Consider the following 14,444-nt stretch of genomic DNA (forward strand, 5'->3'; position numbering starts at 1 on the left):
ATACCTCCAGAGCTCCATAGCACCAGAGCTCCATGGCTTCAGAGCTCCATAGCACCATAGCTCCATACCTCCAGAGCTCCAGGGCTCCATAGCTCCATACCTCCAGAGCTCCATACCTCCAGTGCTCCATACCTCCAGAGCTCCATAGCACCAGAGCTCCATGGCTTCAGAGCTCCATAGCACCATAGCTCCATACCTCCAGAGCTCCAGGGCTCCATAGCTCCATACCTCCAGAGCTCCATACCTCCAGAGCTCCATACCTCCAGAGCTCCAGAGCTCCATAGCACCAGAGCTCCATGGCTTCAGAGCTCCATAGCACCATAGCTCCATACCTCCAGAGCTCCAGGGCTCCATAGCTCCATACCTCCAGAGCTCCATACCTCCAGAGCTCCAGAGCTCCATAGCACCAGAGCTCCATGGCTTCAGAGCTCCATAGCACCATAGCTCCATACCTCCAGAGCTCCAGGGCTCCATAGCTCCATACCTCCAGAGCTCCATACCTCCAGAGCTCCATACCTCCAGAGCTCCATAGCTCCATAGCACCAGAGCTCCATAGCTCCATAGCACCAGAGCTCCATAGCACCAGAGCTCCATAGCACCAGAGCTCCATAGCTCCATAGCACCAGAGCTCCATAGCTCCATAGCACCAGAGCTCCATAGCTCCATAGCACCAGAGCTCCATACTTCCAGAGCTCCATAGCTCCATAGCTCCATAGCACCAGAGCTCCATAGCTCCATAGCACCAGAGCTCCATAGCTCCATAGCACCAGAGCTCCATACTTCCATAGCTCCATAGCTCCATACCTCCAGAGCTCCATAGCTCCATAGCTGCATACCTCCAGAGCTCCATAGCTCCAGAGCTCCATAGCTCCATAGCTCCATAGCACCAGAGCTCCATAGCTCCATAGCACCAGAGCTCCATACTTCCATAGCTCCAGGGCTCCATAGCTCCAGGGCTCCATACCTCCAGAGCTCCATAGCTCCATACTTCCAGAGCTCCATAGCTCCATACTTCCATAGCTCCATACTTCCATACCTCCATAGCTCCATACTTCCATAGCACCAGAGCTCCATACTTCCATAGCACCAGAGCTCCATACCTCCAGAGCTCCAGAGCTCCAGCCTGGGTGGCTGGTGGCTCCATAGCTCCATACTTCCATAGCTCTAAGTCAGAGAGTTGGCGAAAATTGCACTAAGTGCGAAAGCCCATTCATTTACAACGGCGTGTCCACAAGGCGGCGACATTTCCCCGTTACCGGTGGCTGCGCGGCGGGTGAGTGACAGAGCTTATCCGAGCGGCTGGAACTCTGCGCCGGCGTGGTCGAGCGTGAGGCCTCGGCCCTTTGGCTGCCTGGTACCTAAAACACTTCCATTGATCCAGCCACGGAGGGTGCTGGCTGGTGGCTCCATACCTCCATAGCTCCATAGCACCAGAGCTCCATAGCTCCATAGCACCAGAGCTCCATGGCTTCAGAGCTCCATAGCACCATAGCTCCATACCTCCAGAGCTCCAGGGCTCCATAGCTCCATACCTCCAGAGCTCCATACCTCCAGAGCTCCATACCTCCAGAGCTCCATAGCACCAGAGCTCCATGGCTTCAGAGCTCCATAGCACCATAGCTCCATACCTCCAGAGCTCCAGGGCTCCATAGCTCCATACCTCCAGAGCTCCATACCTCCAGAGCTCCATACCTCCAGAGCTCCATAGCACCAGAGCTCCATGGCTTCAGAGCTCCATAGCACCATAGCTCCATACCTCCAGAGCTCCAGGGCTCCATAGCTCCATACCTCCAGAGCTCCATACCTCCAGAGCTCCATAGCACCAGAGCTCCATGGCTTCAGAGCTCCATAGCACCATAGCTCCATACCTCCAGAGCTCCAGGGCTCCATAGCTCCATACCTCCAGAGCTCCATACCTCCAGAGCTCCATACCTCCAGAGCTCCAGAGCTCCATAGCACCAGAGCTCCATGGCTTCAGAGCTCCATAGCACCATAGCTCCATACCTCCAGAGCTCCAGGGCTCCATAGCTCCATACCTCCAGAGCTCCATACCTCCAGAGCTCCAGAGCTCCATAGCACCAGAGCTCCATGGCTTCAGAGCTCCATAGCACCATAGCTCCATACCTCCAGAGCTCCAGGGCTCCATAGCTCCATACCTCCAGAGCTCCATACCTCCAGAGCTCCATACCTCCAGAGCTCCATAGCTCCATAGCACCAGAGCTCCATAGCTCCATAGCACCAGAGCTCCATAGCACCAGAGCTCCATAGCACCAGAGCTCCATAGCTCCATAGCACCAGAGCTCCATAGCTCCATAGCACCAGAGCTCCATAGCTCCATAGCACCAGAGCTCCATACTTCCAGAGCTCCATAGCTCCATAGCTCCATAGCACCAGAGCTCCATAGCTCCATAGCACCAGAGCTCCATGGCTTCAGAGCTCCATAGCACAATAGCTCCATACCTCCAGAGCTCCAGGGCTCCATAGCTCCATACCTCCAGAGCTCCATACCTCCAGAGCTCCATACCTCCAGAGCTCCATAGCACCAGAGCTCCATAGCTCCATAGCACCAGAGCTCCATAGCACCAGAGCTCCATAGCACCAGAGCTCCATAGCTCCATAGCACCAGAGCTCCATAGCTCCATAGCACCAGAGCTCCATACTTCCAGAGCTCCATAGCTCCATAGCTCCATAGCACCAGAGCTCCATAGCTCCATAGCACCAGAGCTCCATAGCTCCATAGCACCAGAGCTCCATACTTCCATAGCTCCATAGCTCCATACCTCCAGAGCTCCATAGCTCCATAGCTCCATACCTCCAGAGCTCCATAGCTCCAGAGCTCCATAGCTCCATAGCTCCATAGCACCAGAGCTCCATAGCTCCATAGCACCAGAGCTCCATACTTCCATAGCTCCAGGGCTCCATAGCTCCAGGGCTCCATACCTCCAGAGCTCCATAGCTCCATACTTCCAGAGCTCCATAGCTCCATACTTCCATAGCTCCATACTTCCATACCTCCATAGCTCCATACTTCCATAGCACCAGAGCTCCATACTTCCATAGCACCAGAGCTCCATACCTCCAGAGCTCCAGAGCTCCAGCCTGGGTGGCTGGTGGCTCCATAGCTCCATACTTCCATAGCTCTAAGTCAGAGAGTTGGCGAAAATTGCACTAAGTGCGAAAGCCCATTCATTTACAACGGCGTGTCCACAAGGCGGCGACATTTCCCCGTTACCGGTGGCTGCGCGGCGGGTGAGTGACAGAGCTTATCCGAGCGGCTGGAACTCTGCGCCGGCGTGGTCGAGCGTGAGGCCTCGGCCCTTTGGCTGCCTGGTACCTAAAACACTTCCATTGATCCAGCCACGGAGGGTGCTGGCTGGTGGCTCCATACCTCCATAGCTCCATAGCACCAGAGCTCCATAGCTCCATAGCACCAGAGCTCCATGGCTTCAGAGCTCCATAGCACCATAGCTCCATACCTCCAGAGCTCCAGGGCTCCATAGCTCCATACCTCCAGAGCTCCATACCTCCAGAGCTCCATACCTCCAGAGCTCCATAGCACCAGAGCTCCATGGCTTCAGAGCTCCATAGCACCATAGCTCCATACCTCCAGAGCTCCAGGGCTCCATAGCTCCATACCTCCAGAGCTCCATACCTCCAGAGCTCCATACCTCCAGAGCTCCATAGCACCAGAGCTCCATGGCTTCAGAGCTCCATAGCACCATAGCTCCATACCTCCAGAGCTCCAGGGCTCCATAGCTCCATACCTCCAGAGCTCCATACCTCCAGAGCTCCATACCTCCAGAGCTCCAGAGCTCCATAGCACCAGAGCTCCATGGCTTCAGAGCTCCATAGCACCATAGCTCCATACCTCCAGAGCTCCAGGGCTCCATAGCTCCATACCTCCAGAGCTCCATACCTCCAGAGCTCCAGAGCTCCATAGCACCAGAGCTCCATGGCTTCAGAGCTCCATAGCACCATAGCTCCATACCTCCAGAGCTCCAGGGCTCCATAGCTCCATACCTCCAGAGCTCCATACCTCCAGAGCTCCATACCTCCAGAGCTCCATAGCTCCATAGCACCAGAGCTCCATAGCTCCATAGCACCAGAGCTCCATAGCACCAGAGCTCCATAGCACCAGAGCTCCATAGCTCCATAGCACCAGAGCTCCATAGCTCCATAGCACCAGAGCTCCATAGCTCCATAGCACCAGAGCTCCATACTTCCAGAGCTCCATAGCTCCATAGCTCCATAGCACCAGAGCTCCATAGCTCCATAGCACCAGAGCTCCATGGCTTCAGAGCTCCATAGCACCATAGCTCCATACCTCCAGAGCTCCAGGGCTCCATAGCTCCATACCTCCAGAGCTCCATACCTCCAGAGCTCCATACCTCCAGAGCTCCATAGCACCAGAGCTCCATAGCTCCATAGCACCAGAGCTCCATAGCACCAGAGCTCCATAGCACCAGAGCTCCATAGCTCCATAGCACCAGAGCTCCATAGCTCCATAGCACCAGAGCTCCATACTTCCAGAGCTCCATAGCTCCATAGCTCCATAGCTCCATAGCACCAGAGCTCCATAGCTCCATAGCACCAGAGCTCCATAGCTCCATAGCACCAGAGCTCCATACTTCCATAGCTCCATAGCTCCATACCTCCAGAGCTCCATAGCTCCATAGCTCCATACCTCCAGAGCTCCATAGCTCCAGAGCTCCATAGCTCCATAGCTCCATAGCACCAGAGCTCCATAGCTCCATAGCACCAGAGCTCCATACTTCCATAGCTCCAGGGCTCCATAGCTCCAGGGCTCCATACCTCCAGAGCTCCATAGCTCCATACTTCCAGAGCTCCATAGCTCCATACTTCCATAGCTCCATACTTCCATACCTCCATAGCTCCATACTTCCATAGCACCAGAGCTCCATACTTCCATAGCACCAGAGCTCCATACCTCCAGAGCTCCAGAGCTCCAGCCTGGGTGGCTGGTGGCTCCATAGCTCCATACTTCCATAGCTCTAAGTCAGAGAGTTGGCGAAAATTGCACTAAGTGCGAAAGCCCATTCATTTACAACGGCGTGTCCACAAGGCGGCGACATTTCCCCGTTACCGGTGGCTGCGCGGCGGGTGAGTGACAGAGCTTATCCGAGCGGCTGGAACTCTGCGCCGGCGTGGTCGAGCGTGAGGCCTCGGCCCTTTGGCTGCCTGGTACCTAAAACACTTCCATTGATCCAGCCACGGAGGGTGCTGGCTGGTGGCTCCATACCTCCATAGCTCCATAGCACCAGAGCTCCATAGCTCCATAGCACCAGAGCTCCATGGCTTCAGAGCTCCATAGCACCATAGCTCCATACCTCCAGAGCTCCAGGGCTCCATAGCTCCATACCTCCAGAGCTCCATACCTCCAGAGCTCCATACCTCCAGAGCTCCATAGCACCAGAGCTCCATGGCTTCAGAGCTCCATAGCACCATAGCTCCATACCTCCAGAGCTCCAGGGCTCCATAGCTCCATACCTCCAGAGCTCCATACCTCCAGAGCTCCATACCTCCAGAGCTCCAGAGCTCCATAGCACCAGAGCTCCATGGCTTCAGAGCTCCATAGCACCATAGCTCCATACCTCCAGAGCTCCAGGGCTCCATAGCTCCATACCTCCAGAGCTCCATACCTCCAGAGCTCCAGAGCTCCATAGCACCAGAGCTCCATGGCTTCAGAGCTCCATAGCACCATAGCTCCATACCTCCAGAGCTCCAGGGCTCCATAGCTCCATACCTCCAGAGCTCCATACCTCCAGAGCTCCAGAGCTCCATAGCACCAGAGCTCCATGGCTTCAGAGCTCCATAGCACCATAGCTCCATACCTCCAGAGCTCCAGGGCTCCAAAGCTCCATACCTCCAGAGCTCCATACCTCCAGAGCTCCATACCTCCAGAGCTCCATAGCTCCATAGCACCAGAGCTCCATAGCTCCATAGCACCAGAGCTCCATAGCACCAGAGCTCCATAGCACCAGAGCTCCATAGCTCCATAGCACCAGAGCTCCATAGCTCCATAGCACCAGAGCTCCATAGCTCCATAGCACCAGAGCTCCATACTTCCAGAGCTCCATAGCTCCATAGCTCCATAGCACCAGAGCTCCATAGCTCCATAGCACCAGAGCTCCATAGCTCCATAGCACCAGAGCTCCATACTTCCATAGCTCCATAGCTCCATACCTCCAGAGCTCCATAGCTCCATAGCTCCATACCTCCAGAGCTCCATAGCTCCAGAGCTCCATAGCTCCATAGCACCAGAGCTCCATAGCTCCATAGCACCAGAGCTCCATACTTCCATAGCTCCAGGGCTCCATAGCTCCAGGGCTCCATAGCTCCATACCTCCAGAGCTCCATAGCTCCATACTTCCAGAGCTCCATAGCTCCATAGCACCAGAGCTCCATAGCTCCATAGCACCAGAGCTCCATAGCTCCATAGCACCAGAGCTCCATAGCTCCATAGCACCAGAGCTCCATAGCTCCATAGCTCCAGGGCTCCATAGCTCCATAGCTCCAGGGCTCCATAGCTCCATAGCTCCAGGGCTCCATAGCTCCATAGCTCCATACCTCCAGAGCTCCATACCTCCAGAGCTCCATACCTCCATAGCACCAGAGCTCCATAGCTCCAGGGCTCCATAGCTCCATACCTCCAGAGCTCCATAGCTCCATACTTCCAGAGCTCCATAGCTCCATAGCTCCATACTTCCATAGCTCCATAGCTCCATACTTCCATAGCACCTGAGCTCCATACCTCCAGAGCTCCATAGCTCCAGCCTGGGTGGCTGGTGGCTCCATAGCTCCATACTTCCATAGCTCTAAGTCAGAGAGTTGGCGAAAATTGCACTAAGTGCGAAAGCCCATTCATTTACAACGGCGTGTCCGCCAGGCGGCGACATTTCCCCGTTACCGGTGGCTGCGCGGCGGGTGAGTGACAGAGCTTATCCGAGCGGCTGGAACTCTGCGCCGGCGTGGTCGAGCGTGAGGCCTCGGCCCTTTGGCTGCCTGGTACCTAAAACACTTCCATTGATCCAGCCACGGAGGGTGCTGGCTGGTGGCTCCATACCTCCATAGCTCCATAGCACCAGAGCTCCATAGCTCCATAGCACCAGAGCTCCATGGCTTCAGAGCTCCATAGCACCATAGCTCCATACCTCCAGAGCTCCAGGGCTCCATAGCTCCATACCTCCAGAGCTCCATACCTCCAGAGCTCCATAGCACCAGAGCTCCATGGCTTCAGAGCTCCATAGCACCATAGCTCCATACCTCCAGAGCTCCAGGGCTCCATAGCTCCATACCTCCAGAGCTCCATACCTCCAGAGCTCCATACCTCCAGAGCTCCATAGCACCAGAGCTCCATGGCTTCAGAGCTCCATAGCACCATAGCTCCATACCTCCAGAGCTCCAGGGCTCCATAGCTCCATACCTCCAGAGCTCCATACCTCCAGAGCTCCATACCTCCAGAGCTCCAGAGCTCCATAGCACCAGAGCTCCATGGCTTCAGAGCTCCATAGCACCATAGCTCCATACCTCCAGAGCTCCAGGGCTCCATAGCTCCATACCTCCAGAGCTCCATACCTCCAGAGCTCCAGAGCTCCATAGCACCAGAGCTCCATGGCTTCAGAGCTCCATAGCACCATAGCTCCATACCTCCAGAGCTCCAGGGCTCCATAGCTCCATACCTCCAGAGCTCCATACCTCCAGAGCTCCATACCTCCAGAGCTCCATAGCTCCATAGCACCAGAGCTCCATAGCTCCATAGCACCAGAGCTCCATAGCACCAGAGCTCCATAGCACCAGAGCTCCATAGCTCCATAGCACCAGAGCTCCATAGCTCCATAGCACCAGAGCTCCATAGCTCCATAGCACCAGAGCTCCATACTTCCAGAGCTCCATAGCTCCATAGCTCCATAGCACCAGAGCTCCATAGCTCCATAGCACCAGAGCTCCATGGCTTCAGAGCTCCATAGCACCATAGCTCCATACCTCCAGAGCTCCAGGGCTCCATAGCTCCATACCTCCAGAGCTCCATACCTCCAGAGCTCCATACCTCCAGAGCTCCATAGCACCAGAGCTCCATAGCTCCATAGCACCAGAGCTCCATAGCACCAGAGCTCCATAGCACCAGAGCTCCATAGCTCCATAGCACCAGAGCTCCATAGCTCCATAGCACCAGAGCTCCATACTTCCAGAGCTCCATAGCTCCATAGCTCCATAGCACCAGAGCTCCATAGCTCCATAGCACCAGAGCTCCATAGCTCCATAGCACCAGAGCTCCATACTTCCATAGCTCCATAGCTCCATACCTCCAGAGCTCCATAGCTCCATAGCTCCATACCTCCAGAGCTCCATAGCTCCAGAGCTCCATAGCTCCATAGCTCCATAGCACCAGAGCTCCATAGCTCCATAGCACCAGAGCTCCATACTTCCATAGCTCCAGGGCTCCATAGCTCCAGGGCTCCATACCTCCAGAGCTCCATAGCTCCATACTTCCAGAGCTCCATAGCTCCATACTTCCATAGCTCCATACTTCCATACCTCCATAGCTCCATACTTCCATAGCACCAGAGCTCCATACTTCCATAGCACCAGAGCTCCATACCTCCAGAGCTCCAGAGCTCCAGCCTGGGTGGCTGGTGGCTCCATAGCTCCATACTCCCATAGCTCTAAGTCAGAGAGTTGGCGAAAATTGCACTAAGTGCGAAAGCCCATTCATTTACAACGGCGTGTCCACAAGGCGGCGACATTTCCCCGTTACCGGTGGCTGCGCGGCGGGTGAGTGACAGAGCTTATCCGAGCGGCTGGAACTCTGCGCCGGCGTGGTCGAGCGTGAGGCCTCGGCCCTTTGGCTGCCTGGTACCTAAAACACTTCCATTGATCCAGCCACGGAGGGTGCTGGCTGGTGGCTCCATACCTCCATAGCTCCATAGCACCAGAGCTCCATAGCTCCATAGCACCAGAGCTCCATGGCTTCAGAGCTCCATAGCACCATAGCTCCATACCTCCAGAGCTCCAGGGCTCCATAGCTCCATACCTCCAGAGCTCCATACCTCCAGAGCTCCATACCTCCAGAGCTCCATAGCACCAGAGCTCCATGGCTTCAGAGCTCCATAGCACCATAGCTCCATACCTCCAGAGCTCCAGGGCTCCATAGCTCCATACCTCCAGAGCTCCATACCTCCAGAGCTCCATACCTCCAGAGCTCCATAGCACCAGAGCTCCATGGCTTCAGAGCTCCATAGCACCATAGCTCCATACCTCCAGAGCTCCAGGGCTCCATAGCTCCATACCTCCAGAGCTCCATACCTCCAGAGCTCCATACCTCCAGAGCTCCATAGCACCAGAGCTCCATGGCTTCAGAGCTCCATAGCACCATAGCTCCATACCTCCAGAGCTCCAGGGCTCCATAGCTCCATACCTCCAGAGCTCCATACCTCCAGAGCTCCATACCTCCAGAGCTCCAGAGCTCCATAGCACCAGAGCTCCATGGCTTCAGAGCTCCATAGCACCATAGCTCCATACCTCCAGAGCTCCAGGGCTCCATAGCTCCATACCTCCAGAGCTCCATACCTCCAGAGCTCCAGAGCTCCATAGCACCAGAGCTCCATGGCTTCAGAGCTCCATAGCACCATAGCTCCATACCTCCAGAGCTCCAGGGCTCCATAGCTCCATACCTCCAGAGCTCCATACCTCCAGAGCTCCAGAGCTCCATAGCACCAGAGCTCCATGGCTTCAGAGCTCCATAGCACCATAGCTCCATACCTCCAGAGCTCCAGGGCTCCAAAGCTCCATACCTCCAGAGCTCCATACCTCCAGAGCTCCATACCTCCAGAGCTCCATAGCTCCATAGCACCAGAGCTCCATAGCTCCATAGCACCAGAGCTCCATAGCACCAGAGCTCCATAGCACCAGAGCTCCATAGCTCCATAGCACCAGAGCTCCATAGCTCCATAGCACCAGAGCTCCATAGCTCCATAGCACCAGAGCTCCATACTTCCAGAGCTCCATAGCTCCATAGCACCAGAGCTCCATAGCTCCATAGCACCAGAGCTCCATAGCTCCATAGCACCAGAGCTCCATACTTCCATAGCTCCATAGCTCCATACCTCCAGAGCTCCATAGCTCCATAGCTCCATAGCTCCAGAGCTCCATAGCTCCAGAGCTCCATAGCTCCATAGCACCAGAGCTCCATAGCTCCATAGCACCAGAGCTCCATACTTCCATAGCTCCAGGGCTCCATAGCTCCAGGGCTCCATAGCTCCATACCTCCAGAGCTCCATAGCTCCATACTTCCAGAGCTCCATAGCTCCATAGCACCAGAGCTCCATAGCTCCATAGCACCAGAGCTCCATAGCTCCATAGCACCAGAGCTCCATAGCTCCATAGCACCAGAGCTCCATAGCTCCATAGCTCCAGGGCTCCATAGCTCCATAGCTCCAGGGCTCCATAGCTCCATAGCTCCAGGGCTCCATAGCTCCATACCTCCAGAGCTCCATACCTCCAGAGCTCCATACCTCCATAGCACCAGAGCTCCATAGCTCCAGGGCTCCAGGGCTCCATAGCTCCATACCTCCAGAGCTCCATAGCTCCATACTTCCAGAGCTCCATAGCTCCATAGCTCCATACTTCCATAGCTCCATAGCTCCATACTTCCATAGCACCTGAGCTCCATACCTCCAGAGCTCCATAGCTCCAGCCTGGGTGGCTGGTGGCTCCATAGCTCCATACTTCCATAGCTCTAAGTCAGAGAGTTGGCGAAAATTGCACTAAGTGCGAAAGCCCATTCATTTACAACGGCGTGTCCGCCAGGCGGCGACATTTCCCCGTTACCGGTGGCTGCGCGGCGGGTGAGTGACAGAGCTTATCCGAGCGGCTGGAACTCTGCGCCGGCGTGGTCGAGCGTGAGGCCTCGGCCCTTTGGCTGCCTGGTACCTAAATCACTTCCATTGATCCAGCCACGGAGGGTGCTGGCTGGTGGCTCCATACCTCCATAGCTCCATAGCACCAGAGCTCCATAGCTCCATAGCACCAGAGCTCCATGGCTTCAGAGCTCCATAGCACCATAGCTCCATACCTCCAGAGCTCCAGGGCTCCATAGCTCCATACCTCCAGAGCTCCATACCTCCAGAGCTCCATACCTCCAGAGCTCCATAGCACCAGAGCTCCATGGCTTCAGAGCTCCATAGCACCATAGCTCCATACCTCCAGAGCTCCAGGGCTCCATAGCTCCATACCTCCAGAGCTCCATACCTCCAGAGCTCCATACCTCCAGAGCTCCATAGCACCAGAGCTCCATGGCTTCAGAGCTCCATAGCACCATAGCTCCATACCTCCAGAGCTCCAGGGCTCCATAGCTCCATACCTCCAGAGCTCCATACCTCCAGAGCTCCATACCTCCAGAGCTCCAGAGCTCCATAGCACCAGAGCTCCATGGCTTCAGAGCTCCATAGCACCATAGCTCCATACCTCCAGAGCTCCAGGGCTCCATAGCTCCATACCTCCAGAGCTCCATACCTCCAGAGCTCCAGAGCTCCATAGCACCAGAGCTCCATGGCTTCAGAGCTCCATAGCACCATAGCTCCATACCTCCAGAGCTCCAGGGCTCCATAGCTCCATACCTCCAGAGCTCCATACCTCCAGAGCTCCATACCTCCAGAGCTCCATAGCTCCATAGCACCAGAGCTCCATAGCTCCATAGCACCAGAGCTCCATAGCACCAGAGCTCCATAGCACCAGAGCTCCATAGCTCCATAGCACCAGAGCTCCATAGCTCCATAGCTCCATAGCTCCATAGCACCAGAGCTCCATACTTCCAGAGCTCCATAGCTCCATAGCTCCATAGCACCAGAGCTCCATAGCTCCATAGCACCAGAGCTCCATGGCTTCAGAGCTCCATAGCACCATAGCTCCATACCTCCAGAGCTCCAGGGCTCCATAGCTCCATACCTCCAGAGCTCCATACCTCCAGAGCTCCATACCTCCAGAGCTCCATAGCACCAGAGCTCCATAGCTCCATAGCACCAGAGCTCCATAGCACCAGAGCTCCATAGCACCAGAGCTCCATAGCTCCATAGCACCAGAGCTCCATAGCTCCATAGCACCAGAGCTCCATACTTCCAGAGCTCCATAGCTCCATAGCTCCATAGCACCAGAGCTCCATAGCTCCATAGCACCAGAGCTCCATAGCTCCATAGCACCAGAGCTCCATACTTCCATAGCTCCATAGCTCCATACCTCCAGAGCTCCATAGCTCCATAGCTCCATACCTCCAGAGCTCCATAGCTCCAGAGCTCCATAGCTCCATAGCTCCATAGCACCAGAGCTCCATAGCTCCATAGCACCAGAGCTCCATACTTCCATAGCTCCAGGGCTCCATAGCTCCAGGGCTCCATACCTCCAGAGCTCCATAGCTCCATACTTCCAGAGCTCCATAGCTCCATACTTCCATAGCTCCATACTTCCATACCTCCATAGCTCCATACTTCCATAGCACCAGAGCTCCATACTTCCATAGCACCAGAGCTCCATACCTCCAGAGCTCCAGAGCTCCAGCCTGGGTGGCTGGTGGCTCCATAGCTCCATACTTCCATAGCTCTAAGTCAGAGAGTTGGCGAAAATTGCACTAAGTGCGAAAGCCCATTCATTTACAACGGCGTGTCCACAAGGCGGCGACATTTCCCCGTTACCGGTGGCTGCGCGGCGGGTGAGTGACAGAGCCTATCCGAGCGGCTGGAACTCTGCGCCGGCGTGGTCGAGCGTGAGGCCTCGGCCCTTTGGCTGCCTGGTACCTAAAACACTTCCATTGATCCAGCCACGGAGGGTGCTGGCTGGTGGCTCCATACCTCCATAGCTCCATAGCACCAGAGCTCCATAGCTCCATAGCACCAGAGCTCCATGGCTTCAGAGCTCCATAGCACCAGAGCTCCATAGCTCCATAGCACCAGAGCTCCATAGCTCCATAGCACCAGAGCTCCATAGCTCCATAGCACCAGAGCTCCATACTTCCAGAGCTCCATAGCTCCATAGCTCCATAGCACCAGAGCTCCATAGCTCCATAGCACCAGAGCTCCATGGCTTCAGAGCTCCATAGCACCATAGCTCCATACCTCCAGAGCTCCAGGGCTCCATAGCGCCATACCTCCAGAGCTCCATACCTCCAGAGCTCCATACCTCCAGAGCTCCATAGCACCAGAGCTCCATAGCTCCATAGCACCAGAGCTCCATAGCACCAGAGCTCCATAGCACCAGAGCTCCATAGCTCCATAGCACCAGAGCTCCATAGCTCCATAGCACCAGAGCTCCATACTTCCAGAGCTCCATAGCTCCATAGCTCCATAGCACCAGAGCTCCATAGCTCCATAGCACCAGAGCTCCATAGCTCCATAGCACCAGAGCTCCATACTTCCATAGCTCCATAGCTCCATACCTCCAGAGCTCCATAGCTCCATAGCTCCATACCTCCAGAGCTCCATAGCTCCAGAGCTCCATAGCTCCATAGCTCCATAGCACCAGAGCTCCATAGCTCCATAGCACCAGAGCTCCATACTTCCATAGCTCCAGGGCTCCATAGCTCCAGGGCTCCATACCTCCAGAGCTCCATAGCTCCATACTTCCAGAGCTCCATAGCTCCATACTTCCAGAGCTCCAGAGCTCCATAGCACCAGAGCTCCATGGCTTCAGAGCTCCATAGCACCATAGCTCCATACCTCCAGAGCTCCAGGGCTCCATAGCTCCATACCTCCAGAGCTCCATACCTCCAGAGCTCCAGAGCTCCATAGCACCAGAGCTCCATGGCTTCAGAGCTCCATAGCACCATAGCTCCATACCTCCAGAGCTCCAGGGCTCCATAGCTCCATACCTCCAGAGCTCCATACCTCCAGAGCTCCATACCTCCAGAGCTCCATAGCTCCATAGCACCAGAGCTCCATAGCTCCATAGCACCAGAGCTCCATAGCACCAGAGCTCCATAGCACCAGAGCTCCATAGCTCCATAGCACCAGAGCTCCATAGCTCCATAGCACCAGAGCTCCATAGCTCCATAGCACCAGAGCTCCATACTTCCAGAGCTCCATAGCTCCATAGCTCCATAGCACCAGAGCTCCATAGCTCCATAGCACCAGAGCTCCATGGCTTCAGAGCTCCATAGCACCATAGCTCCATACCTCCAGAGCTCCAGGGCTCCATAGCTCCATACCTCCAGAGCTCCATACCTCCAGAGCTCCATACCTCCAGAGCTCCATAGCACCAGAGCTCCATAGCTCCATAGCACCAGAGCTCCATAGCACCAGAGCTCCATAGCACCAGAGCTCCATAGCTCCATAGCACCAGAGCTCCATAGCTCCATAGCACCAGAGCTCCATACTTCCAGAGCTCCATAGCTCCATAGCTCCATAGCACCAGAGCTCCATAGCTCCATAGCACCAGAG

This window comes from Syngnathus leptorhynchus, chromosome 1 (assembly GCF_054491065.1).
Source record: "Syngnathus leptorhynchus isolate UIUO chromosome 1, UIUO_Slep, whole genome shotgun sequence".
NCBI classification, from domain to species: Eukaryota; Metazoa; Chordata; class Actinopteri; order Syngnathiformes; family Syngnathidae; genus Syngnathus; species Syngnathus leptorhynchus.